Source organism: Setaria italica, chromosome IV (assembly GCF_000263155.2).
Source record: "Setaria italica strain Yugu1 chromosome IV, Setaria_italica_v2.0, whole genome shotgun sequence".
NCBI lineage: Eukaryota > Viridiplantae > Streptophyta > Magnoliopsida > Poales > Poaceae > Setaria > Setaria italica.
The window spans coordinates 11768831-11795495 of NC_028453.1; positions in this window are offsets into that span (position 1 = coordinate 11768831).

Here is a 26665-nt window from a genome sequence, read left to right on the forward strand (position 1 = left end):
TTGGTGTGTTCCCGAATGCGTCCAGCCCATTGAATCTCTACTGTGATAACAATGGGGCAATTGCGCAAGCAAAGGAGCCAAGGAACCACCAGAAGAACAAACACGTAATGCGGCGATTTCATCTCATTCGAGACTTCGTTAACCGGGGTGAGATCAAGATATGCAAAATACACATGGATCTGAACATTTCTGATCCGTTGACAAAACCACTCCCGCAGGCTAAGCATGATGCGCATGTAAGAGCTATGGGTATTAGGTACCTTCTAGATTGACTCTAGTGCAAGTGGGAGACTGTTGGAGGTATGCCCTAGAGGCAATCATAGAGATGATGATATTCCATTTGTATCCATGATTTGTATGTTGTGTTCATTGAATATCCATTGAAGGCTACTTGAATTGATTTGCAATTATGTGAATTGTATGTGAAACTCTTTACTTGTATGGTTATTCTAAAGTTGTCCCTAGTCGGAGTTCATGTGAGGACACACATGAATATTAGACTAGCACATGTATTAGTTGATGACTATGTTTCACAAGTCATGGACATAGAGATGTTGAACTAATAATGTGGACACATGTGGAGACATGTGTTAGGACTGACCCAACACGAGAAGTAGTTCTCTCTTTAAACAACATATACGCTTTGTCCTTAGACCTGAGATTGTCGTATGTATTCTAGATGTGGATCGACCTACTTAGGGGCTATCAAACGCTACGCCGTAACAGGGTAGTTATAAAGGTAGCTTTCGGGTTTGTCAAGAAGCATGCTATGAGACTTGGTCAATCAAGATGGGATTTGCCCCTCTCTGATTGAGAGTGATATCTCTGGGCCCCTCGAGTGATCGGATCCGAAAATGCATGGCCATGCTACGTACGGTTAAGAGTTAACCTACAAAGGGATTCCGAATCACAGGATCGAGAAAGAGCGGTCGGCTTGAAGCTAGACCAAATATCGTGAGGCAAAGGGAATAGCATGTATATTATGTTGTGATGGTTCGTCTGATATGATCTTCATGTGCGTATAGAAGTTGGCACGTCTTGCTAGAGGCCGCTACCAACTATTGGGCCGAGTAAGAGTACTCGAGCCATGTCTATACGTATCCGAACCCATAGGGTCACACACTTAAGGGGCTGGAAGCCCAATTCGGATCTGATCCGAGTTAGATTAGGTTTAGGAGTACTAATGGGCCTCGGATCCAGAGGCCCATCAGGAACCTCTATAAATAGAGGGGTGGGGGTGCCCTAGGGTTCACACCTTTTGGCGAAACACATCTGCCGCGCCTCCCACGCCCTCGCCTGTTGCAACTCGCGGATCTAGCAGTTCGGCTTGCGACGCTTCCTCCCTACACGTGTGGATACCTTGGAGGTGTTGCGCCTGCAGCACTTGGACGAGCCATCGACGAGCCGCGACGAGCCGACGACGAGCCGCGGCACCGGAGGCGATCTTGCTGCACGTGGGAGCTGCTGGACGTGACGTGATCGACTACGTACGACTACGTGATCGTCTTCACTGCATCGACACATATCTACATCTTCCGCACCAGTAGTGCGTTGAGTGGTAATCCCGTGATCCTTATACGGCAGTTCTTCCTGGTTATACGCGGTAGAAATTTTGATTTACGCTAGTGTAGCCTACCTCGTATCCCAACACGCAGGCTCCGGTGTGGATGTCCTGGATCAGTGCCTTTCCCTATTCGATCGGGATGCAGCGCTGGAGGATGCCGGTGTGGCTTCTCTTGTAGAGCTCCTGATCGATAACGGCGAAGGATTTGGCGCGACGTGCGATCCTACGGGCTTCCGTTTTGTTCGCCAGGAGCGTGTCGCGGATGAGGTAATCGAGGTATGGGTCTCTCCAGTCGGTTGGGGGGTCGGGCCCCACCGCGGGGTCTGCTGCGATTTCCATGACCATGGGGCTGAAGGGGTCGGCTTCCGGGGCCGAGTCAGGCGAAGCGGTGCTGACCCCGTCGGAGCTGGCGCCCGGGCCTGGGATAGGTGGCGCGCTGCCGACCTCCCCTAGGTCGGGACCCGAGCCCGGAGCCGGTAGTGCTTCGCCGACCCTCGCCGGTTCTTGGTAGTGGATTGAAGGCTTGAACTGGTCGCTGACGAAGACGCCGTCGGGAACGGGCATTCGACCGGATGCTGTCTTCGCCAGCTCATCGGCGGCCTCGTTGAAGCGCCTTGCGATGTGGTTGAGCTCCAGCCCGTCGAACTTGTCCTCAAGCTTGCGAACCTGGTTGCAGTAGGCTGCCATCTTGGGGTCGTGGCAGCTCCACTTCTTCATAACTTGTTCAACGACTAGTTGGGAGTCACCCCGGATGTCTAGCCGACGGACGCCCAGCTCGATGGCGATGAGAAGCCCGTCGAGGAGGGCCTCGTACTCGGCGACATTGTTGGACGCAGGAAAGTGGAGGCGGATCATGTACCTGATATGCACGCCTAGAGGAGAGACGAAAACGAGGCCTGCTCCGGTACGGGCTCTCATCAACGACCCATCGAAGTACATTGTCCAGTACTCCTGCTTCTCCGGCGCCGATGGCGTTTGGATCTCCGTCCACTCTGCCACGAAATCGGCGAGTGCCTGGGACTTGATGGCGGTGCGGGGGGCGTAGGTGATGCCCCGGTCCATGAGCTCGAGTGCCCACTTCGCGATCCGCCCCGTGGCGTCCTGGTTCCGGATCACTTCGCCTAGTGGGAACGACGAAACAACCGTTACCGGGTGGGAGGTGAAGTAGTGGCGCAACTTCCTCTTCGTGATGAGGACGGCGTAGATGAGCTTCTGGATCTGTGGGTAGCGTGCCTTGGACTTGGACAAGACTTCGCTGATGAAATACACCGGGTGTTGCACCTTGAGAGTGTGTCCCTCCTCTTCTCGTTCCACCACCAGGGCCGCGCTAACCACCTGGGTGGTCACCGCGATGTAGAGCAGGAGGGGCTCGCCGTCGGTCGGCGGGACCAGGATCGGGGCCTTCGTCAGGAGGTCCTTGAGCCGGTCAAGTGCCTCCTGGGCCTCGCCGGTCCATTCCAAGCGGTCAGTCTTCTTCAGGAGTCGATAGAGAGGAAGCCCCCGTTCGCCAAGGCGTGAGATGAAGCGACTCAGGGCCGCTAAGCATCCCGTGACGCGCTGGACCCCCTTTATGTTTCGGATTGGCCCCATGTCACTGATGGCCACTATCTTCTCCGGATTGGCCTCGATGCCGCGCACGGAGACGATGAAGCCTAGCAGCATGCCCCTTGGAACTCCGAAGACACATTTTTCGGGATTGAGCTTAATATGCTTATCCCTCAGCCTTTCGAAGGCTAGTTTGAGGTCAGGGACGAGCTGGTCGCCCCTCTTGGATTTGACTACGATATCGTCGACGTAAGCCTCAACGGTCCGCCCGATGAGGTCCCCGAAACTTTTCAGCATGCATCGCTGGAACGTAGCCCCGCGTTCTTGAGGCCGAATGGCATCTTAACGTAGCAGTAGGGGCCGAAGGGGGTGATGAAAGAGGTAGTGAGCTGGTCGGACTCTTTCATCGCGATCTGATGGTAGCTGGAATACGCGTTAAGGAAGCTAAGGGTTTCGCACCCAGCGGTTGAGTCGACTATTTGATCTATGCGTGGCAAAGGAAACGGATCCTTCAGACATGCCTTGTTGAGACCGGTATAATCAACACACATCCTCCATTTCCCATTCTTTTTTCGTACAAGAACAGGGTTAGCTAGCCACTCAGGGTGGTACACTTCCTTGATGAATCCGGCCGTCAAAAGCTTCTGGAGCTCCTCGCCGATGGCCTTGCGCCTCTCCTCGTCGAAGCGGCGCAGTCCTTGCTTCACTGGCTTGGAGCCGGCCTTGATGTTCAAGGAGTGCTTGGCGATTTCTCTTGGAATGCCGGGCATGTTCGAGGGCTTCCACGCGAAGACGTCGCTGTTCGCGCGGAGGAAGTCGACGAGCGCGCTTTCCTATTTGGGGGATAGGGTAGCGCCGATCCGCACGGTCCTGCCGTCGGAGCTGCTGGGGTCGAGGAGGACCTCCTTGATGCCTTCGGTGGCCTTGAAGGAGGTGGCTGACTGCTTGGAGTCGGGCTGGTCCTCGGCGCCCTCCGCGAGCTGGACCGCCAGATCGCCTGTGAAGGTGATGGCTGCGGCGTACTTGCAGCATTCCACGTCGCACTCGTACACCTTTTGGAAAGACATGCCGACGGTGATGACCCCGTTGGGCCCCGGCAGCTTGAGCTTGAGGTAGGTGTAGTTGGGGATGGCCATGAACTTCGCGTAGCATGGTCGCCCCAAGATGGCGTGATAGGTTCCGCGGAACCCCACCACCTTGAAGGTTAGGACCTCCTTCCTGTAGTTGGAGGGGGTCCCGAAAGTGACGGGCAAGTCGATTTGCCCGAGAGGCATCGCCTGTTTTCCCGGCACGATGCCGTGGAATGGCGCCTTGCTAGGATGGAGGCGGGAGCGGTCAATCCCCACATCGTCAAGAGTCTCGGCGTAGAGGATGTTGAGGCCACTGCCTCCATCCATGAGCAGCTTGGTGAGGCGTGTCATGCCGACGATGGGGTCGACGACGAGGGGGTAGCGTCCTGGATGCCGGACGCGTCCTGGGTGGTCGGACCGATCGAAGGTGATGGCCAGTCCCGACCAGTCGAGGAAGGCCGGCGTTGCCGGCTCGGCCGCGTAGACCTCTCGGCGCTCCAGCTTCTGCTGGCCCTTGGAGTCGTACGTTGCCGGGCCGCCGAAGATCATGAAGCAGCCGTCCACCTTGGGGAAGCCAGCTTCCTTCTCTTCGTCACCCTTCTTCTCTTCATCGGGCTTCCGCTTCCGGTCGCCCTTCACTGGATTGCCTACAAAGTACCTCTTCATGAGGTTGCAGTCTTTGTAGGCGTGCTTCGCAGGGAACTCGTGGTTCGGGCATGGTCCCTCAAGCAATTTGTTGAAGAAGCCAGGAGTGCCCTCCGGGGGCGGCTGTCCTCGCTTGCGCTCGACAGCAGCCACGAGGGGAGCCTCGCACCACTGTTTGCCCTTGTTCTTCTGCTGGCGGTTGGAGGTGCCTTCGTCAGCATCCTCCTCCCGCTTTGCCTTGCCTTTGGAGTGGTCGAAGATCGCTCCAACGGCCTCTTCGCCCGAGGCGTAGCTGGTGGCAATGTTGAGGAGCTCCTCTGTGGTTCGCGGGCCTCGGCGCCCTAGCTCGTGGACGAGGGGTTGGCAGGAGGTTCCCGCTAAGAAGGCCCCTATGACATCGGCGTCCGTGACGTTGGAGAGCTCGATGCGCTTCCTGGAGAAGCACCGGATGTAGTCCCGGAGGGACTCGTCCGATCCTTGGCGGCAGCTCCAGAGATCCCAAGAGTTGCCGGGGCGCGTGTACGGGCCCTGGAAGTTTCCTATAAATATCTCCTTCATGTCGTTCCAGCAGCGGATCCGTCGCGAAGGGATATGTTCCAGCCAGGCTCGTGCCGAGTCGGCCAGGAAGAGTGGTAGGTTGCGGATGATGAACAGATCATCGTCCGCCCCGCCGGCTTGACATGAAGCCGGTAGTCGCTGAGCCAAACCCTAGGGTTCATCTCCCCCGAGTATTTGGCTACGTTCGTCGGTTGCCTGAAGAGCGGTGGAAAGGGCGCATTCAGGATGCGCGCGGAGAAGGCCTGGGGCCCCGCCGAGCCGGGGCTCGGGCTGCGGTCCTCCTCACTATTGTAGTGCCCGCCACAGTGGACGTGGTAGCCACGATCTACCCCGTCCTCCCTATTCGCGCGGGAGCGCCTCCGCGCGTCCAGGGTGTCGCGGGCGTCGCGGATGGGGCTGACGCGTCGATGAACGGATCGAGCCCCGCCTCCTGCGGGTGGTGGTGTCCGCCGGGCGGACGCGGCCTAGTTTGCCCTAGGAGGACGCTGGTGGACAGACTCCCCTCGTCTCTCCGGGGGCGCGTCGGGCGCCGCCCTACTGGCGTTTTGCCCGTGTCGCCGGGACGCGGAACTTTCTGCCTGCTAGACGGCGGTGCATTCGAGCAAGTCGCGCATCTCTTGGCGCGCCCGTCGCTCCTCGGGCATCACCGGCTTGGGGAGTTGCCGGAGTAGGGCTGTCGCGGCTGCGACGTTCTGGCTGGCGCGAGCGAAGAGTTGAGGACGCTCTTCGTTCGCGCAGATGCGCTGCCGGACGTCGCGCGCCCGCTGTCGTGCTCTGCCTTCATGGCGGGGGCGCTCATCCTACTGGCAGGACGCCGCATGCGCCTCCAGCTGCCGAAGGTGCTCTGGGGCCCTTGGCAAGGCCCCAGTCGTGGCCGCAGCGCGCGGGGGGGGGGGGGGGGGAGTCCTCTGTCTCTCCTCGGCGCCGTCATCGTTGGACCCCTCGGAGTGCACGTCGGCCATGAAGCACTCACGCGAGGGGTGGCGGCTCCCGTTGCTGGAGCCGGCGTCGGAGATCGTCCTCGCCACGCCTGCGAGCTTGTTGCTCGCGGGCGACATGGTCATGGACCACGTCAGGAGGCGACCGTAAGTCGCCGCGGCATTGCGCAGCCCGAAGAGCCGACCACCTGGGAAGGGCCCTCCGGCGCGCGCCTGGCCGCTCGCCGCTATCCCGGTGGCGGGGCCGAGGATGATGGGATGAGCGGGCAAGACGAGGAGAGGGATCAGCTCAATCCCCTCCCCGGTGGAGAGGAAGTCCAGACTCCCGAAGCGGATCAGGGAGCCTGGAGCGAAGCTGGTGTCGTGGCTGGCCATCTGAAGCCGGAGACGTACGCGCAAAGGTCCCCTACCTAGCGCGCCAACTGTCATTGTCAAGATTTGTGGATCGAGACTTAGACTAGTAAATTGCTTTTATGCGCGTAAGGCTTCGGATGGTGGCGTGGGAGACACGGGGTTAGACTGGTTCGGGCAAAGGAAGCCCTACGTCCAGTATCGAGGCAGCTCGTGTTGCCCACGCGGGGTTCTGTAGTAGGGGTTACAGAAGGGCGAGAGAGGGAACTGGTCCCAGGTCTCTTGAGTGCGCTTGTGCTCTAAGGGAGTGTGAGGGTGTTCTGTTGGCTTGAGAGAGAGAGAGTTCAAGTCCCCGTCTCCGGACCCCCGGTCCTCCTTTTATAGCGCAAGAAGGAGCTCGGGGTTACAGGTGAGCCGGGCATCCAGTGGAGAGGTAGAAAGGATAAGTGTGGCGGATCCACTTCGGATCTACTTGGTTAAACATGATTTAGCCGCCTGATACGCGACGCTCATGCCTAAGTCGAGTAAACACGAAGTGCCATCGGATTTCCTCTGATTTAACCACTTGAACAGGACCATTTTAGCAGACTCACACGAAGGTGAGCGGTTCCAGAGAGTACGACAAGTCCATCGAGTTAACAACTTAACCACTTAGTTTGGTTATGAAATAAACATCAGAGTTTTACAGGGTTTTCAGAAAGACAAAAGAAAGTAAAACCACTAGCGGAAGCAACGTCGGGGTCGGACGTCCGGGTGAGGCCAGCCGGGACATCACTGATCCCTCTCCTCGCCGTCCGAGGAGGGATCCCACTCGACCATCCAACCCGGAGGGAGCTGGGGCGGCCAAGTGCCAGCAGGAGAAGGGTCGGGAGCAGCAACTTCACCTGAAAAACAGGAGCCACAACAAGGCTGAGCTACTAAGCTCAACAAGACTTAACTGACAGGAGTAAAGCTACTCCACACTTCTAGATATGCAGGGCTTTGGCTGAGGGATTTGGTTGCCAAAAGCACTAAGTAAAACCCTATTTTCAAGTTTTAGCTCCGGTTCTAAGTTCATTAACCGGTCTAGGTTTTGCAACCTATTCTAAGCAATCATAGAACCAATCAAGGTATGTATATATATCAACAAAACCATGTCATCATCAAATTCCTCATTTACTCAGGGTGACATAGCGATCAAGCAGTCTCAAACTGTGAGAGGCAGACGAATCGATTCGAGTTCTTTAACCATGCATGGTGAACCTAACCTCACAACATCCGCGCACCCGGAGGTCGCTTCCTGTGTCGGCCTTCCCCATCAATCCCCTAACCCGTGTCGGGCTCATCTCCTTTGGTGCAAGGTTCCACAGACCCGGCCTCTGCCGTTCTGTGACCACGCTTGCCACCACGTGCGACAACCAGCATGGGAAACTCTGTTCCAAGAACAATGGGGCGACCGCTCACGTTCAGGTTCAATCCGGTACTCGGCTTCCTCATCCCATACTAAGTATGAGGTATGTACTTTCAAACACTTGATCACGAACACCACCACTGTCGGGCCTTAGCAAGTTTTCATAGACAGACGGGGCGATCATCCGACCACCAAAGAGTTACCCAAAACCCTGACCCGTCCATCGTCCTTACAGTTGTAACAGAAGGGTATACATCCAACTCCTACAACTCGCGAGTGACAGGAAATCACTCGACTTTTACCGCTTCCTATTTAAGCAAGCAGCTACTCGGTCCAACAGCTAGTGTTTAGATCATGGGAAACTAAGTCATGCATCTAGGGTTTCAAACAACTCCTATACGTAAATGCACAAGCATGTTTTAAGGAAGGCATGCGCAAGTTTGGAGAACATCATGGTTTTTTCATGCAACCGGGGCTTGCCTTCGAGCAAGGAGGAAGAGAACTGCTCGACTTCGGGGGCGGCTTCGGCTTCAGCGGGCAGGAGCTCAGCTACACCGTCGTCTTCTGGCGCCGGGTGCAGCTCGTAGAAGCCGTCGGCGAGGCGCAGCTCTACACGAATGCAATGCATTAGTTAGTATAGACGGTTATTTCAACAGCAACACTTGCAAGTCTGAGCCCAGAAACTCGCGACAAAAAGCAGGAGGGTGGAAAGGTTCAAGGGAGCTGGTGGAGATCAAGAGGTAAGGGTCCGAGAAAGGAACTTGTGATCTGATCCTTAAACTAGAGGATTTGGTATGCTAGGGATCCTCAGACTCAACGCTGAAGGGTTCCCAAGTTTTACACATACACCCTCGATTTGAGGAAAAAGGTCACAGCCGAGCCCTCGGGCGAGGCAGATAAGGGTCGGCGGAACAGATAGGGTCAGGCGAGACAGAACCGGGGTCGAGCGGATAAGAGGGGTCAGGCGAAGCGGACAGGGGTCGGACGAGGCGGATCAGAGGTCGGCAGCTTACCTTCTTCCTACAAGGAAAAGCTTGGGGTCGGGAAGAAGCAGACTTGGGCGGAGGGGCTAAGGTGTTGAACAACGGCTAGGTCCGGCAGTGCTCCGGCGGCGGCGGTGCTTCTTGTGGATCACAAGTGAGCTCTGACGTAGCACGGGGGAGCAAGCGGCTGGGTGGCTTGTGGAAAATGGAGTGGAGCGGAGAGGAGAGTTCCTCAAGAACTTAGTGTGTGGCGCTGGGAGCTCGAGCAGGGAGCAAGAGAAATGGCGGAAGGCAGCAATGGCGGAGGGAACTCCGGCGGGGCTCGTGCATTCCCTTTTATAGTGGCTGGGAAGGGAGAAGGGAAGCGGCGCGGGAGTGAGAAGGGGAGCGGCGCGAAGGCCGGGGAAGAACAATGGAGTGCTCTGCCTGGGCGGCGATTGAGTGACGAGAGCGGTGGTGCAGGACTTCGGGGATGACGCCAGCAGTCATTGGGCTCTGGCGTCAGGGCGGCGCAGGAGCGGGTATGCCGGTGGTTGAGATTTGGCGGAGGCGGGCGTCGTCGTGCGGTAGATTTGATGGAAGTGACAGGTTTAACGGCGCTAGAATCGAGGGCGCACAGGTGAGAAGACAAGCAGCTGCGGGCGCGCGGGCGAGCGCGGAGCAACAGATTGTCGGGCGACTTCTGACAGGGCGGGGAAAGGAGTTGTCGCTGCCGTGGTCGGGGTTGGCAAAGGAGGAATTGTCGGGTAGCGAAGACCAGGCGGCGCGACTGTGTCGAAGTGACAGAAAAGACGGGCGACATCAGGCTCTGCGACTGGGATCTGGAGATGTGATGATGGGCGCGGGAGGCAAGGCGTTGCAGAAAGGTTGTAGAGGGGCTTCCGCTGCAATTGGGGAAGGGGGCGCGAGAATCCATTCGGTCGCGGCCAGAGACGAGGCGGAGCGGCGGGCGTCGGAGAAGTTTAGCCACGCGGCGGGGAGACTCTGAAGCGGGCATGCAACTCGAGTGCGCCTGTCGTGGAAGATCTGGGGGAAAAAGATATCGTGGGTCCACCGGTCAGATAGAACGGACGTTTTGGGAAGGACTTAGAAGGATCCGACGGTGAGCTGGGTTTGGCGGGGTCAGAACCGGAGCGAAGCGGGAAAACTAGACAGGTGATCAGGGGCTCGGATTAAGATTAACTGGGAAGATTTGGGGCCGGTCGTCACAGCCTACCCCTCTTAAAAAGAATCTCGCCCCGAGATTCAGGTATAAAAGGGGGTGTGCTGTTCTTACCTCCTTGATGAGACAGAAAACCTGGGAAGTGCTTGTTCAGATACTCGTCTGTTTCCCATGTCGCTTCATCCTCCGTGTGGTTTCTCCAGAGGATCTTGTACATTTTGACCATTTGGCGCCGGGTATGCCTTTCTTTCTGGTCAAGAACTTGGTCTGGGTACTCTGCGTAGGTTAGGTCGGGCTCTACCTGAAGCTGCTCTGGCTCTAAGATCTCGGTGGGAACTTGGACACATTTCTTCAGTTGAGACACATGGAAAACATCGTGTATGGCCGATAGCTGTTCTGGGAGTTGGATCCGGTAAGCCACGGGTCCACAGATCTCCACAATCTCATAAGGACCAATGTAGCGGGGAGCCAACTTGCCTTTCACTCCAAACCGTTGCACTCCTTTGGTCGGGGAGACTCGAAGATACACCTGGTCACCAATATCAAACCGCAGGGGCCTTCTTCGCCTGTCGGAATAACTCTTTTGTCGAGATTGGGCAGCCTTGAGATTTGCTTGAATTACCTTTACTTGCTCTTCGGTTTCTGCCACTAAGTCAGGGCCATAGATCTGTCTTTCTCCTGCTTGGGACCAGTTCAACGGTGTCCGACATCTCCGGCCATACAGGGCTTCAAACGGTGCCATCTTCAAACTGGCCTGGTAGCTGTTGTTGTAGGAGAACTCTGCCAAGGGCAGACACTTGTCCCAGTTCTTGTCATAATGAATGACACAAGCTCTCAACATGTCTTCAAGGATCTGGTTGATTCTCTCGGTTTGACCATCGGTTTGAGGATGATATGTTGAGCTACAGATGAGCTGGGTGCCCATGGATGCTTGTAGCTGTTCCCAAAAGCGTGCCACAAACTGAACTCCTCGATCAGAGATGATGGTCTTGGGTACACCGTGTAGGGAAACTATGCGGTCGAGGTATAACTCCGCATACTGCTTGACTGTGTGGGTGGTGCGGACAGGGAGGAAGTGGGCGGTCTTGGTCAGGCGGTCCACTATAACCCAGATGGAGTCATATCGCTGTGATGTAAGGGGCAATCCAACTATGAAGTCCATGCTGATGTCTTCCCATTTCCAAGAGGGAATAGGTAGGGGCTGCAGGGTACCTGCTACCTTTAGATGGCTGGCCTTGACACGTTGACAGGTATCACATTCTGAAACATAACGGGCAATTTCCGACTTCATTCCACTCCACCAAAAGGTTTGACGGAGATCATGGTACATCTTATTGCTGCTAGGATCGATGGAGAACTTGGAGAGATGAGCTTCATCTAAGATCTGCTTCTTAAGGTCGGGGTCGGCTGGTACAACCAGTCGGTTTCCATAATACACCTTCCCAACCTTATCCTGTCGAAAATGCTTATACCCTTCATCCTTCAATGAGATCTTCCTGATGATCCGCTTTATTTCCTCATCTTCCATTTGTGCGGACCGTATTTGGTCTTCCAAAACTGAGTCAAGGGTGATGTGGCCGAGGGTTCCATGGGGAATAATTTCCAAACTGAGTTTTCCCATCTCATGACACAGAGTCTCGGCGAAAGTTGTTGCCAACAAGCAGTTGCAACAGTTCTTGCGACTAAGAGCATCGGCCACCACATTGGCTTTGCCGGGATGATAGTGAACTTCCAAGTCATAGTCTTTTATCAACTCTAACCATCTTCTTTGGCACATGTTGAGGTCGGCTTGAGTGAAGATGTACTCGAGGCTCTTGTGGTCGGTATAGATGTTGCAGTGGGTGCCCATCAGATAGTGTCTCCATATCTTTAAGGCATGAATCACTGCTGCTAGCTTAAGGTCATGGGTCGGGTAGTTCAGCTCATGAGGTCGTAATGCTCGTGAGGCATAGGCAATGACTCGGTGGTCTTGCATAAGAACACACCCAAGTCCAGTGCCAGAGGCATCACAGTACACATCAAACGGCCTAGAAGGGTCGGGCTGAGCCAAAACTGGAACTGTGGTCAGCAGGTGCTTCAGGGTCTTGAAGGCTTCTTCGCACTTGTCGCTCCACGCGAACCTGACCTCTTTCCTCAACAACTCTATCATCGGCTTAGCTATCTTAGAGAAATCCGGTATGAAGCGCCGATAGTAGCCTGCCAGTCCAAGGAAACTTCTGATCTGGTGCATTGAGGCAGGAGGCTTCCATTCCATAACTTCCTGTACCTTACTGGGGTCGACGGCTATACCATCCTTGGAGATAGTATGTCCCAAAAACTTGACACTATCTAACCAAACCTCACACTTGGAGAACTTGGCATAGAGTTGGTGATCTCTCAGCCGTTGGAGAAGTACATGAAGATGATCAGCATGTTCTTCTTCGCTCTTTGAGTACACAAGGATATCATCAATGAACACCACAACAAATTTGTCCAACTCGGGCATGAACACTGAGTTCATGAGGTACATGAAATAGGCGGGTGCATTGGTGAGTCCAAAGGATATGACCAGGTACTCGTATAGTCCATACCTTGTGGAGAAGGCTGTCTTGGGTATGTCACAGGGTCGGATCTTGATTTGGTGATAACCCGAACGAAGATCGATCTTTGGAGAACACTTTTGCTCCAGCTAACTGATCAAACAAGACATCAATGCGTGGCAGCGGGTACTTGTTCGTGATGGTCACCGCATTGAGGGGTTGGTAGTCCACACACAGGCGTAAACTGCCATCCTTCTTCTTCACAAACAGGGCGGGGCAACCCCAAGGTGATGTGCTGGGTCGGATGAAGCCTTTTTCCAACAGATCATGCAACTGGGTCTTCAACTCGGCCAACTCAGCAGGCGGCATCCGATAGGGTCTCTTGGATATCGGTGCGGTGCCGGGGATCATCTCTATGGAAAACTCCACCTCTCTATCAGGTGGCATGCCAGGCAAGTCTTCGGGGAAAACGTCAAGGTACTCACAGACAACAGGGAGGCTTTCTAGTCGGGCTCCCGATAGAGGGTATGCACAAGGAGGTGCAGACTTAGGATGTTTTAAGGATAGGGTAGAACTGCCATGGAAGGGTGAGTTGATGTGGAGAGTTCGGGCGGCTGTATCTAGAACCACTTGATGTCTGGCCATCCAATCCATACCGAGGATGACATCTATGCCTTCTAGGTCAAGGATGATAAGGTTTTCCTTGAAAAGGGTTGGGCCTAGCTAGAGAGGTACGAGAGTAACGATCTGATCCGATGCTATCTTTCCTCCCGGAGTGGCGATCACATAGGATTCCTTAGTGTGACCGACATCCAGCTCACATCTTTCCCTAGCCTTACTCCCGATAAAGCTATGAGAGGCTCCCGAATCAAACAACACAACAACAGCTTGATTTAAGACAAGGAAAGTACCTGTCATTACTGGCGCACCTTCGGGGAGTTCGGTCAAGCTGGTGTAGTTGAGTCGGCCTTGTCGAACTTGCACCTTGGGCCTTCTTCCTCTGTTTGCCATAGGGTTCTGGCCTTGCTGCTGATTCTTGTTCCTGGGGCAGTCCTTAGCAAAATACCCTTCATTGCCGTAGGTGAAGCAGTGGCTACTAGCTGCAGGGCGGGGTGGTGCTGGTGGGGTCGGCCGGGGCGCCTGTGGTTGGAAGCCGGAAAAACGGGGCGCTACTGCTGGCGGGGGTCGGGCAATCCACCTTCCCAACTGCTGGGGTCGGCCGGGGGCTTGTGGAGGAACCATCTGGAACCTTCGGGTTGGCTGGCTCGGAAATGCCACGGAGGCCTTCCTCTTCTGGTCGGCTTTGAGAGCCTGCATGCAATCCTCTTGAGAGATGGCCAGATTGACCAACTCGTTGTAGGTGTCCACCTTGATGGGGTTCAACCTTTCTCTGAGCTCCAAGCTCAGTCCTCGACGGAATCTGTCCCGCTTCTTCTCGTCTGTGTCCGCATGATAGCCGGCATAACGGCACATGTCGTTGAAAGCTTGGGCGTAGTGCAGTACATCTCGGGTTCCCTGGGTAAGAGCCAGGAACTCATTGAGCTTACACTCCAGGAGACCTTCCGGAATGTGATGCGCTTTAAACGCGGTCTTGAACTCGTTCCAGCTGACCACATGGCCAGCCGGCAGCATGGCATGGTAGTGGTCCCACCAGAGCCGTGTGGAGCCACGCAGCTGTTGAGCTGCGAACCGAGCCTTGTTATGGTCGGGGCACGGGGCGGTGAGAAGCTCGAACTTGGATTCGATCATATGAACCCAGGCGTCAGCGTCGAGCGGTTCTTGTGTCTTCTGAAACAAAGGGGGCTGCGTCCCCAAAAAGTCCTCATAGCGAGCAACATGCGGCTGCTGCTGAGCCCTTCCACCATGGGGCTGCTGCTGTTCTCCTTGTACAAGATGCCTTAGCAGCTCGGTTTGAGTTGCTAGGATTGCCTCTAGTGGAGATTAGGGCGGGGGTGGGGGAAGATCCTGTCGCTGCTCGCTGCTGCCGGGCACAGAACCAGATCTGGTGCGATGCGCCATCTGCAAGAGTTAACGTTCCATTAATTTCATAATCTTAGAAGTATTCCAACAAATGGAACGTATAAGTTAAATTCTCCAATGCAACTCTTGCTGATAGTGCAACACACGTCCTCATAGGGGAGATACACGCTTCTCATCCTCATGTTAGTTAGCGTTTATCTTAGCCTTGTACTCAACTTCGGGCGAATCATACCCTACCCAGACTCCTATAATCCAACTTAAGCCAAGGGGTCAGGCTAGGCGATCCTCCCGAGAAAAAGGGTCGGCAACGATCCACATTAAAAAAAAGGGGTCAGGCGAGGCGGAGACTGCCTCGAAAGGTCGGCGCACCCGATCTCGCGAACCGGGGTCGGCCAACTTGAACAGACTCATAGAAAACAGCGCGTGGTCGCGGCTCAACTCACTTAGTCTAATCATTCCAACACTTCACAAGAGTTAGAGGCCCGACTCAGGAATTGACTTCATTTAAAGCGGTGTTCCAACACAGGGAGTACTCGACTCAAGGCTAACCTATTACAATCCTTTCCAAAATTTTAGGCTGCCGAGGAGTACAACAAAGAATGAGTCCCTGATAACTCTTAATCTACAAATGGACACTATGAGTAGGAGAAGGGGCGCCGTCTTCTTCGATGTCCATACTGGACGCTCCCTCATCCTCCTCGGGGTCCTCTTGAGCTTCGAGCTGCATATGGAGGGCATGCATATCGTCGAGCTCAGCTTGATGCTCATCCAAGTGAGCATTGGCAACCGCCAGCTCCATCTCTATTTCCATCTTCTCCTCTGACAGCTCGATCATGCCGTCCACTAGGTCGGCTACTTCTCCTTCGAGCTCGGAGATCCTGTCTTGCATGTCGTGGATTTTAATGCCTCACTGGATAAGCTGGTAGGTTGGGCCTACCAGGTCTCTCTTGGCTGACTGGAGGTGTCCTTGAGCATCCACTGCGGTCCGGGCAAGGATGGTCATGGCTCTCCCTTGGAGCTCGATCAGCCGATAGAGGGCTGTCATGCATCTGACATTGGTGGAGATGGTGACCATGGAGTACGTGGTGGCTAGCACCTCAATATTTCCGACGCGGTCGAGACACGCCGGATCCAACCGGTTCCTGGCGGGGAACAGGCCGATAGGGTCTAGTGTGACCTCTAGGGGATGCAGCTGGCAAAACTGGGTGAGAAGCTGGAGAGCGGCGGACTCCCAAGTGTCCTCCGGAGCAAGACCGTAGGCTGATATTCCGAAGGAGGGCCAGTCGGGCCGCACAGGAGGTGGAGGTACCACCGCCTGTACATTGCACGTCTGGATGCCCTGCTCCAGATACAGTCATCCTGCGTATAATGGTGGGGACTGGTACCCGAACCATTTCAAAGTGTCCCACAAAATCGCGGGGAAGCCCTCGAAATGTAGACAAATTGACTGGAAGGTACCATCCGCTCCAAACAAAACGTGCCCTGGGACGGCCATCTGGAACCAAGAAACCAAAACCACGTGAGATAGACTCCAAGGGTCAGGGGTCGGATAGAGAAGCATTCGGCTTTATCCGAGAGCAACTGGCAGAAACTAGAAATCCTTAGAACCGAAAAAGAGCTCTTCCGAGCAAGGTTGCTTTTGAGAAGAGTGACTTTACAGATGTTTGCTTATGACGCATGCACGGCCCTACCTTACTCTTAACCAAAACAACTGCCCAAAACCTGGGTCTTACGCGGTCAGTGCCGGTGGCAAGGCAACAAGTACGTATCTCCCTATAATAGCTAGTCGATTCTAGCAACGTCTCCTAAACGAACGCGGTTAGTGTACCTGCAGAAAACACCAACACACGAACCTTTCGTGCCAGCACCCACGAAAGTGTTCCCAAACATTACCGCTCACTATAGGAATGGCACCCATGCGTTTAAGGCTGCATGGACAGCACTCAACCTTGGAAATAGGTTCCCTTTGAATGGAACCGTATAACCCTTCGCATACTCGCGATGCAGAATCAGCACACGTATGATAGACGTGGCGAATCAACCGTGCTGATAGGTTTGTTGGAATCGAACCGTACCAACCTTCGTATGGATTACATACGGAACCTGCGCACATATGATAGACGTGGGCGAAGGCAACCACGATGATAGGGTCCTTTGAATAGAACTCCCTATCAACCTTCGCATACTCGTGATGCGGAACTCGGCACATGTATGACAAACATGGCGAAGTGCTGGAAGGGTTAGCAAGATAACCAAGTAAAATATTAGCCACCTAAAACAACCCCAAAATCCCCTAGGGCCTCTCGCACTAAAGTCATCCTTAACGATCGTACGAAATTTTTCAAAAAGTTTCTTGCAACTTTTATCTTTTCAAAGAAGTGTTAGGGCTTGTTGTGTTCTCTGTACTGCTAAACCTGCTCTGGTACCAGCTGTGGCGGCTCCACTTCGGATCTACTTGGTTAAACATGATTTAGCCGCCTGATACGCGATCCTCATGCCTAAGCCGAGTAAACACGAAGTGTCGTCGGATTTCCTCCGATTTAACCACTTGAACAGGACCATTTTAGCAGACTCACACGAACGTGAGCGGTTCCAGAGAGTACGACAAGTCCATCGAGTTAACAACTTAACCACTTAGTTTGGTTATGAAATAAACATCAGAGTTTTACAGGGTTTTCAGAAAGACAAAAGAAAGTAAAACCACTAGCGGAAGCAACATTGGGGTCGAACGTCCGGGTGAGGCCAGCCGGGACATCACTGATCCCTCTCCTCGCCGTCCGAGGAGGGATCCCACTCGACCGTCCAACCCGGAGGGAGCTGGGGCGACCAAGTGCCAGCAGGAGAAGGGTCGGGAGCAGCAACTTCACCTGAAAAACCGGAGCCACAACAAGGCTGAGCTACTAAGCTCAACAAGACTTAACCGACAGGAGTAAAGCTACTCCACACTTCTAGATATGCAGGGCTTTGGCTGAGGGGTTTGGTTGCCAAAAGCACTAAGTAAAACCCTATTTTCAAGTTTTAGCTCCGGTTCTAAGTTCATTAACCGGTCTAGGTTTTGCAACCTATTCTAAGCAATCATAGAACCAATCAAGGTATGTATATATATCAACAAAACCATGTCATCATCAGATTCCTCATTTACTCAGGGTGACATAGCGATCAAGCAGTCTCAAACTGTGAGAGGCAGACGAATCGATTCGAGTTCTTTAACCATGCATGGTGAACCTAACCTCACGACATCCGCGCACCCGGAGGTCGCTTCCTGTGTCGGCCTTCCCCATCAATCCCCTAACCCGTGTCGGGCTCATCTCCTTTGGTGCAAGGTTCCACAGACCCGGCCTCTGCCGTTCTGTGACCACGCTTGCCACCACGTGCGACAACCAGCATGGGAAACTCCGTTCCAAGAACAATGGGGCGACCGCTCACGTTCAGGTTCAATCCGGTACTCGGCTTCCTCATCCCATACTAAGTATGAGGTATGTACTTTCAAACACTTGATCACGAACACCACCACTGTCGGGCCTTAGCAAGTTTTCATAGACAGACGGGGCGATCATCCGACCACCAAAGAGTTACCCAAAACCCTGCCCCGTCCATCGTCCTTACAGTTGTAACAGAAGGGTATACATCCAACTCCTACAACTCGCGAGTGATAGGAAATCACTCGACTTTTACCGCTTCCTATTTAAGCAAGCAGCTACTCGGTCCAACAGCTAGTGTTCAGATCATGGGAAACTAAGTCATGCATCTAGGGTTTCAAACAACTCCTATACGTAAATGCACAAGCATGTTTTAAGGAAGGCATGCGCAAGTTTTGAGAACATCACGGTTTTTCATGCAATCGGGGCTTGCCTTCGAGCAAGGAGGAAGAGAACTGCTCAACTTCGGGGGCGGCGTTGGCTTCAGCGGGCAGGAGCTCAGCTACACCGTCGTCTTCTGGCGCCGGGTGCAGCTCGTAGAAGCCATCGGCGAGGCGCAGCTCTACACGAATGCAATGCATTAGTTAGTATAGACGGTTATTTCAACAGCAACACTTGCAAGTCTGAGCCCAGAAACTCGCGACAAAAAGCAGGAGGGTGGAAAGGTTCAAGGGAGCTGGTGGAGATCAAGAGGTAAGGGTCTGAGAAAGGAACTTGTGATCTGATCCTTAAACTAGAGAATTTGGTATGCTAGGGATTCTCAGACTCAACGCTGAAGGGTTCCCAAGTTTTACACATACACCCTCGATTTGAGGAAAAAGGTCACAGCCGAGCCCTCGGGCGAGGCGGATAAGGGTCGGCGGAACAGATAGGGTCAGGCGAGACGGAACTGGGGTCGGGCGGATAAGAGGGGTCGGGCAAAGCGGACAGGGGTCGGATGAGGCGGATAAGGGGTCGGCAGCTTACCTTCTTCCTACAAGGAAAGCTTGGGGTCGGGAAGAAGCAGACTTGGGCGGAGAGGCTAAGGTGTTGAACAACGGCTAGGTCCGGCAGTGCTCCGGCGGCGGCGGTGCTTCTTGTGGATCACAAGTGAGCTTTGACGCAGCACGGGGGAGCAAGCGGCTGGGTGGCTTGTGGAAAACGGAGTGGAGCGGAGAGGAGAGTTCCTCAAGAACTTAGTGTGTGGCGCTGGGAGCTCGAGCAGGGAGCAAGAGAAATGGCGGAAGGCAGCAATGGCGGAGGGAACTCCGACGGGGCTCGTGCATTCCCTTTTATAGCGGCTGCGAAGGGAGAAGGGAAGCGGCACGGGAGTGAGAAGGGGAGCGGCGCGAAGGCCGGGGAAGAACAATGGAGTGCTCTGCCTGGGCGGCGATTGAGCGATGAGGGCGGTGGTGCAGGACTTCGGGGATGACGCCAGCGGTCATTGGGCTCTGGCGTCAGGGCGGCGCAGGAGCGGGTATGCCAGTGGTTGAGATTTGGCGGAGGCGGGCGTCGTCGTGCGGTAGATTTGATGGAAGTGACCGGTTTAACGGCGCTAGAATCGAGGGCGCACAAGTGAGAAGACAGGCAGCCGTGGGCTCGTGGGCGAGCGCGGAGCAACAGATTGTCGGGCGGCTTCTGACAGGGCGGGGAAAGGAGCTGTCGCTGCCGTGGTCGGGGTTGGCGAAGGAGGAATCGTCGGGTAGCGAAGACCAGGCAGCGCGACTGTGTCGAAGTGACGGAAAAGACGGGCAACATCGGGCTCTGCGACCGGGATCTGGAGATGTGATGATGGGCGCGGGAGGCGAGGCGTTGCAGAAAGGTTGCAGAGGGGCTTCCGCTGCAATTGGGGAAGGGGGCGCGAGAATCCATTCGGTCGCGGCCAGAGACGAGGCGGAGCGGCGGGCGTCAGAGAAGTTGAGCCTCGCGGCAGGGAGACTCTGAACCGGGCATGCAACTCGAGTGCGCCTGTCGCGGAAGATCTGGGGGAAAAAGATCTCGTGGGTCCACCGGTCAGATAGAACGGACGTTTTGGGAAGGACTTAGAAGGATCCGACGGTGAGCTGGGTTTGGTGGGGTCGGAACCGGAGCGAAGCGGGAAGGGGTCGGGTCTCAGGGGTCGGGACCGGTCGGGAGGTTGAACACTTAGGCTCGGAAAACTAGACAGGTGATCAGGGGCTCGGATTAAGATTAACTGGGAAGATTTGGGGCCGGTCGTCACAATAAGCTAAAGAGAAAACATAATACATGGGGAAGGTCCCTAGGCCGCCACTCTTGCTCCGGCCTCCGGTCCCTGTTAGCACGTTCGGCGCGGGAGGGCGATTCCTTCCCGATTTTGTCGAAGATCTCCCTAGTCGTCGTCACCGTCGAGCGTGATGATGATCCTCAGCCTCAGCATCCGTGCCCGCCGGGGAGGAAGCCCGATTCTGCTGCCCCGCCGATTACCGTAAGACCCGAACGTCGCATCCCTGAGACTGCCATTTGGCGCACGGGGCGCGAGAGCGAGCGGTGCACCCTCCTGTGTCGTTTGGCGTAGCTCATGAGTACTTTGTGACGAATCAGAAGGAGCCGCGGCCATTGCAGTCCGCGCCGCACGGCCGTGCACCGGTATTCGTGACCGGTTACGTTGGGGACGCCGCTCCCTTTTGGCTTGACAGAGCCACGGCGCATTTATGGTGAGGTCGATAGGGGGACCCACGAGATCGTTATCCCGATCCTCTAGTCCGCGCCCGAGGGGAATATCCGTCTCGTGAACACGAGTGAGTCCGACCCCCGCGTCCAGGGTCGGGCGAGGCGGAGTTTCTGTGGTGGGGGTCAGGCGCTGCCGACCCCGGTTCCCTAGGTTGGGCGAGGAGGAACCTTGCGGTGAGGGGTCGGGCGCTCCCGACCCTGGGACCGCGGTCGGGCGAGGCGGAGTCCCTCCATCGAGGGGTCGGGATTGTCCGACCCCGGGGCCCTGGGTTGGGCGAGACGGAGTGGGATGTTCTCTGCCTTCACTGGGTCGGATGTAATCGTAATTACTGTAGGTGGGCCTGGGCCTTCATGACTGTCGCTTTAAGCGATATTAGGAGGTCGTTAATATTTCCCTCCAACACATACTATTCCACATCTCACCTGTCATTGCACGATTACATTGTACTAGTATGTGCTTACTATTTCACAAAACAGTAATGGTAAAATAGCACACTAGTACATATTCAAATCATTAATTTTGGTTCCAATGAGAATAACAGAACTGAGGCAAAATCAAATCATTGCATATGCATGCCTTCCAACAAACCCTAGTAGTAGGCTATATACATGACTCTGGCATGGAGAGGGTCGTATCTAAGGGGGGCTAAGGGGGCTTTAGCCTCCCCTCCTACCAAGAACTCCATTGGAACCAAAAGGAAGAAGGGGAGGAGAAGTGAGGAAAAATAAGAAGAAAACAAGGAAGGAGGGGTGGAGATGGAGAAGGAAGAAGAACCTAGCCCCCCTAGTTTTTAATCTTGGTTCCGCCACTGCATGGATATGATGGAGGCAACATCAAAACCTTGCATATGCATGTCGTCCTACAAACCCTAGGGGTAGGTACACATGATCATGGACATGGAGACAATATCAAAGCGATTGCACGCTATCGATTTCCAGCAAAACCTAGTTGGCGCTATAGGCGGATACACACCTTTTTTCGCCCGGTGGAAGATTCATCTGGTTGTCTTCAACAACTTGTACATCCTTGATTGTGACCCAACCTCGTGAGTTGTTGGCTTGTGCATTATCGGATCCGGACTTGGAAGAAGTCATCATCATGGTTGGATTCGCTGGGCAGATTGAGGAACTGTCACCCCTCCCCCTCGTCCAACACGACCTCCCAATCTCGTAACGAAAGGTTTTTGGGGAAAGTGGGCAGCCGCTGCGGGTTTTTGGGGGAGGTGGGGAGGCGGCCGAGGTATTTGAGGGTTTAGGTGAAAATTCTGGAGGGAAGAACATTCCACTAGTATTAGTTTTGGAGGCAAATCCTTTAGGGGCTGGGTCCCACATGTCGGAGACACATGTGATTACGTTTTCATAATTTGAAGACGTAAATTGCTATTGTTTTCAAATGAAAAGTGAAATGCTCTTTTTATTTCACTGTGTTTTAGGAAAATTCATGGAGGTTTGAAAAAATATGGACTGAATTTGTCCATCATAAATTCTATATGCATGTGGGTGTAAGGTGTGCTCAGACACAAAAGCTCATTGCCAAATACAACTTCATTGGAAAGTTAGAAATTAGTGTATGAAATGCTAAGATATTTTTCTAAGAAGGTACAAAATCAAACATGAGATCCACGACACAATTGAATCCATGTGACAGATATACTTTTTTTAAGAAGTTAGAAAAAGGACCACTTGAATTGGACTACATATGGGAAATCTATACATGTTCGAAGTTTATATTATGAATCAAAATACAAAACAAGAAAGATCCATCAAGAACATGAGGAAGAACTGATGAAAATCCAACCTATATACAATTTTTTTAAAATTATGAAGTGAATTTGTTGATGAATGTGGTTGGAAGGTGACTACATGACCGATGCCATATGGTTCTTCAAGTCAAATTCAAGGCGAGTGGAACGTGTCAAAATGTTGGTCCTTTTAAACATTACATCATAAATTTCTATAGTCGATGTGTGTGAGTGTGCCTAGACACAAAAGCTCATTGCCAAATGCAACTTCATTAGAGTGTTAGAAATTATTATATGAAATTCTAAGACATTTTTCTAATAAGGTACAAAATCAAACTCAAGAAATACAACGCAATGGATTCTATGAGATAGATAAACTTTTTCTACGAAGTTAGAGAAAAGAACCACTTGATTTGGACAACAAATGAGAAATCTATACATGTTTAAAGTTTTGAATATGAATCAAAATACAAAATGAGAAGATCCATGAAGAACTGATGAAGAAATCGCCAAGATCCAGGCCGATAGGTGGGACCCGCATGTCAATCGCACAGACGAAAGTGCAAGCGAGGAATATGCCTCCTCGTCAGCGTGTCACGTGCAATGTGGCTTGGGCCATTTCGGAGATTCGGCCCACTGAGGTAGGTGCGCGGCGTGCGGGGAACACTAAGCGTTTTAGTTCCACCTCGGCTTCGCAAGGAAATAAACACCTACTTAAATACTTGGTCACCATCGCCTCTCTCAAACTCACGTAGATCCTCCTGTCTCATCTTGTGGCTTAGGCCGCAATGTCTCGTGCCACTGCGACTGGTCCATGTCCCATGCTGCTCGTAGTGCTTCGCGCGCTCGCAGATGGGCCCACGATCGGACGCGTTGCATGAGTTCGTGTGCGAGCCCAAAATTTTTTCTCCTGGTGACTTTAGTAGGCCTCACTTGTCGAAGACACCAAAACGTGTGCCATCCCAAATATTTTGATCCTAGCGACTCTAGTGGGTCCCACCTGTTGGGTACACAGGAGATTACGTTTTCTCCTGGTGACTTCGTTGGGTCCCACATGTTGGAGGCACAAGGGATTACGTTTTCATAGATAGGAGACATAAATTGGTACTGTTTTCGATTGAAAAGTGAATTTTCCTTTGTATTTAAATGTGGTTTAGGCAAATGTGTGGAGTTTTGCACTCGTGATTTGTTTTCACAATGTTCACTTTCAAATCCAACCTATCTACAAATTTTTATAAAATTATAGAGTGAATTTGTTCATGAATGTGGTTGGAAGATGACTACATGACCAATGACATATGGACCTTCATGTCAAATTCAAGGTGAGAGGATCGTGTGCAGGTGTCTGTCCTTTTAAGCATTCCATCATAAATTTTATATGCAGATGTGTGTGAGGTGTGCCTAGACACAAAAGCTCATTGCCAAAATACAACTTCATTGGAGAGTTAGAAATTATTGTATGAACTGCTAAGATGTTTTCTTAATAATGTACAAAATCAAACATGAGAAACACAACGCAGTGGATTCCATGAGATAGAGAAACTTTTTCTAAGAAGTTAGAAAAAAGAACCACCTGATTTGGACAACAAATGAGAAATCTATACATGTTTAAAGTTTTCATTATGAATCAAAATACAAAATATCCATGAATTGATGCAGAACTCACCAAGACCTGTGTGCCGACAGGTCGGACCTGCATGTCAACCGCATAGATGAAAGCGAAAACAAGGAATGCACCTCTTCGTCAGCACGTCGCGTCCCGTGCGGCCTGGGCCGTTTCGGAGATTTGGCCCATTGAGGTAGGCGCGAGGCGTGTGGGGAACGCTTTGCGTTTTAGTCCCACCTCGCTTTCATAAGGAGAAAAACACCTGCTTAAATACTTGGTCGCCAGTGTCTCTCTCGAACTCATGTACGTTCTCCTCCGTCTCCCCTTGTGGCTTAGGCTGCAATGTCTCATGCCACTGCCACTGGACCATGGGCCATGCTGCTCATAGTACTACGCGCGCTCGCAGCTAGGCCCACGACCGGACACGTTGCATGAGTTTGTGTGCGAGCCCAAAATGTTTTCTCCTAGTGACTTTAGTGGGCCCCACTTGTCGGAGACGTGAAAATGTGTGCCATCCCAAAGATTTTCATCCTGGTGACTCCAGTGGGTTCCACCTATCGGTGATCCAGGAGATTATGTTTTCTCCTAGTGACTTCGGTGGTCCCACCTGTTGGAGGCACAAGAGATTACATTTTCATAGAGAGGAGCCATAAATTGCTACTGTTTTCGATTGAAAAGTGAACTATCCTTTGCATTTCAATATGTTTTAGGCATTTGTGTGGAGTTATGGACTCAAGATTTGTTTTCACATTGTTCATTTTCAAATCCAACCTATCTACAAATTTTTTAAAATTATGAAGTGAATTTTTTCATGAATGTGGTTGGAAGGTGACTACATGACCGATGCCATATGGTCTTTCAAGTCAAATTCAAGGCGAGTGGGACGTGTCAAAGTGTTGGTCCTTTTAAACATTCCATCATAATTTCTATATGCAGATGTGTGTGAGGTGTGCCTAGACACAAAAGCTCATTGCCAAATGCAACTTCATTGGAGTGTTTGAAATTCTAAGACATTTTTCTAATAAAGTACAAAATCAAACTCGAGAAACACGAGGCAATGGATTCCATGAGATAGATAAACTTTTTCTAAGAAGTTAGAAAAAAGAACCAACTGATTTGGACAACAAATGGGAAATCTATACATGTTTTAATTTTTCATCATGAAACAAAATACAAAATAAAAAGATCCATGAAAAACTGATGGAGAACTAACCAAGATCCGGTGCAATGTGGTGTCGTCAGCGCGTAGCGTCCCGTGCGATGTGTTGTCATCAGCGCATCGCGTCCCTTGCGTGTGGTGGGCCCCATATGTTTGTGGCTTTTGGATGGAAACAACTGCCGTGTCCCCACATTCCATAAGAAGCTGATCCACCTTGCCTATTTGCCTTCTCCCCTAAAACAACCCATCATAACATGGGTTTTCTTCTGCCTCCCCTTGCCAGGTGTCGTTGTCAAGATTTGCGGATCAAGACTTAGACTAGTAAATTTCTTTTATGCGCGTAAGGCTTCGGATGGTGGCGTGGGAGACACGGGGTTAGACTGGTTCGGGCAAAGGAACGCCCTACGTCCAGTATCGAGGATGCTCGTGTTACCCACGCGGGGTTCTGTAGTAGGAGTTACAGGAGTGCGAGAGAGGGAGCTGATCCCAGGTCTCTTGAGAGTGCAATGGTGCTCTAAGTGGGTGTGAGTGTGTTCTGCTTGCTTGAGAGAGTCCCCCGTCTCAGGACCCCCGGTCCTCCTTTTATAGCGCAAGGGGGAGCTCAGGGTTATAGATGAGGCAGGCCTAAGGAGAAGTAAAAAGAGATAAGCTAAGTAAAATATGACATAAGGAGAGGGACCCGGGCCACCGCTCCTCGCTCTGGCCTCCAGCCCCTGTCAGAGCGGCAGTCGAGGGAAGGTGATTTCTTCCAGATCATGTCGTCGATCTCCCCGGTCGCCGTTGCTACCAAGCACGATGATGATGTTCAGCCTTGGCATCTGTGTCCGCTGGAGAGGATGGCCGATTCTGTTACCCCGCTGATCACCCGTGAGGCACGGACGTCGCATCTCTGTCATCGGGAGCGCGGGGCACGAGAACGAGCGGAACGCCCTCCTGTCTCGTTCAGCACGGGCCATGAGTATCCTCTGACAAATCAGAGGGAGCCGCGGCCACTACAGCTCATGCCGCACGGTCGCGCATGGATATTTGTGACAGGTTACATTGGGGGCGCCACCCTCTTTCTGCATGCTAGGGCCGTGGCGCATTTATGGTGAGGCCGATAGGGGGACCCATGAGATCAGCACCCTGATCCTCCGATTTGCGCCTGCGGCGGGTATTCGTCTTGTGGACCCAAATGAATCCGACCCCCGCACCCAGGGTCGGGCGAGGCAGAGTTTTGTGGCGGGGGTCGGGCACTCCCGACCCCGATCCCCTGGGTCGGGCGAGGCGGAGTTTAGTCTCCAAGGGGTCGGGAACGTCCGACCCCGGGACTCCGGGTCGGGCGAGGCGGAACGTGGTCTCTCCTTCCCATATTGGGCTGGCGG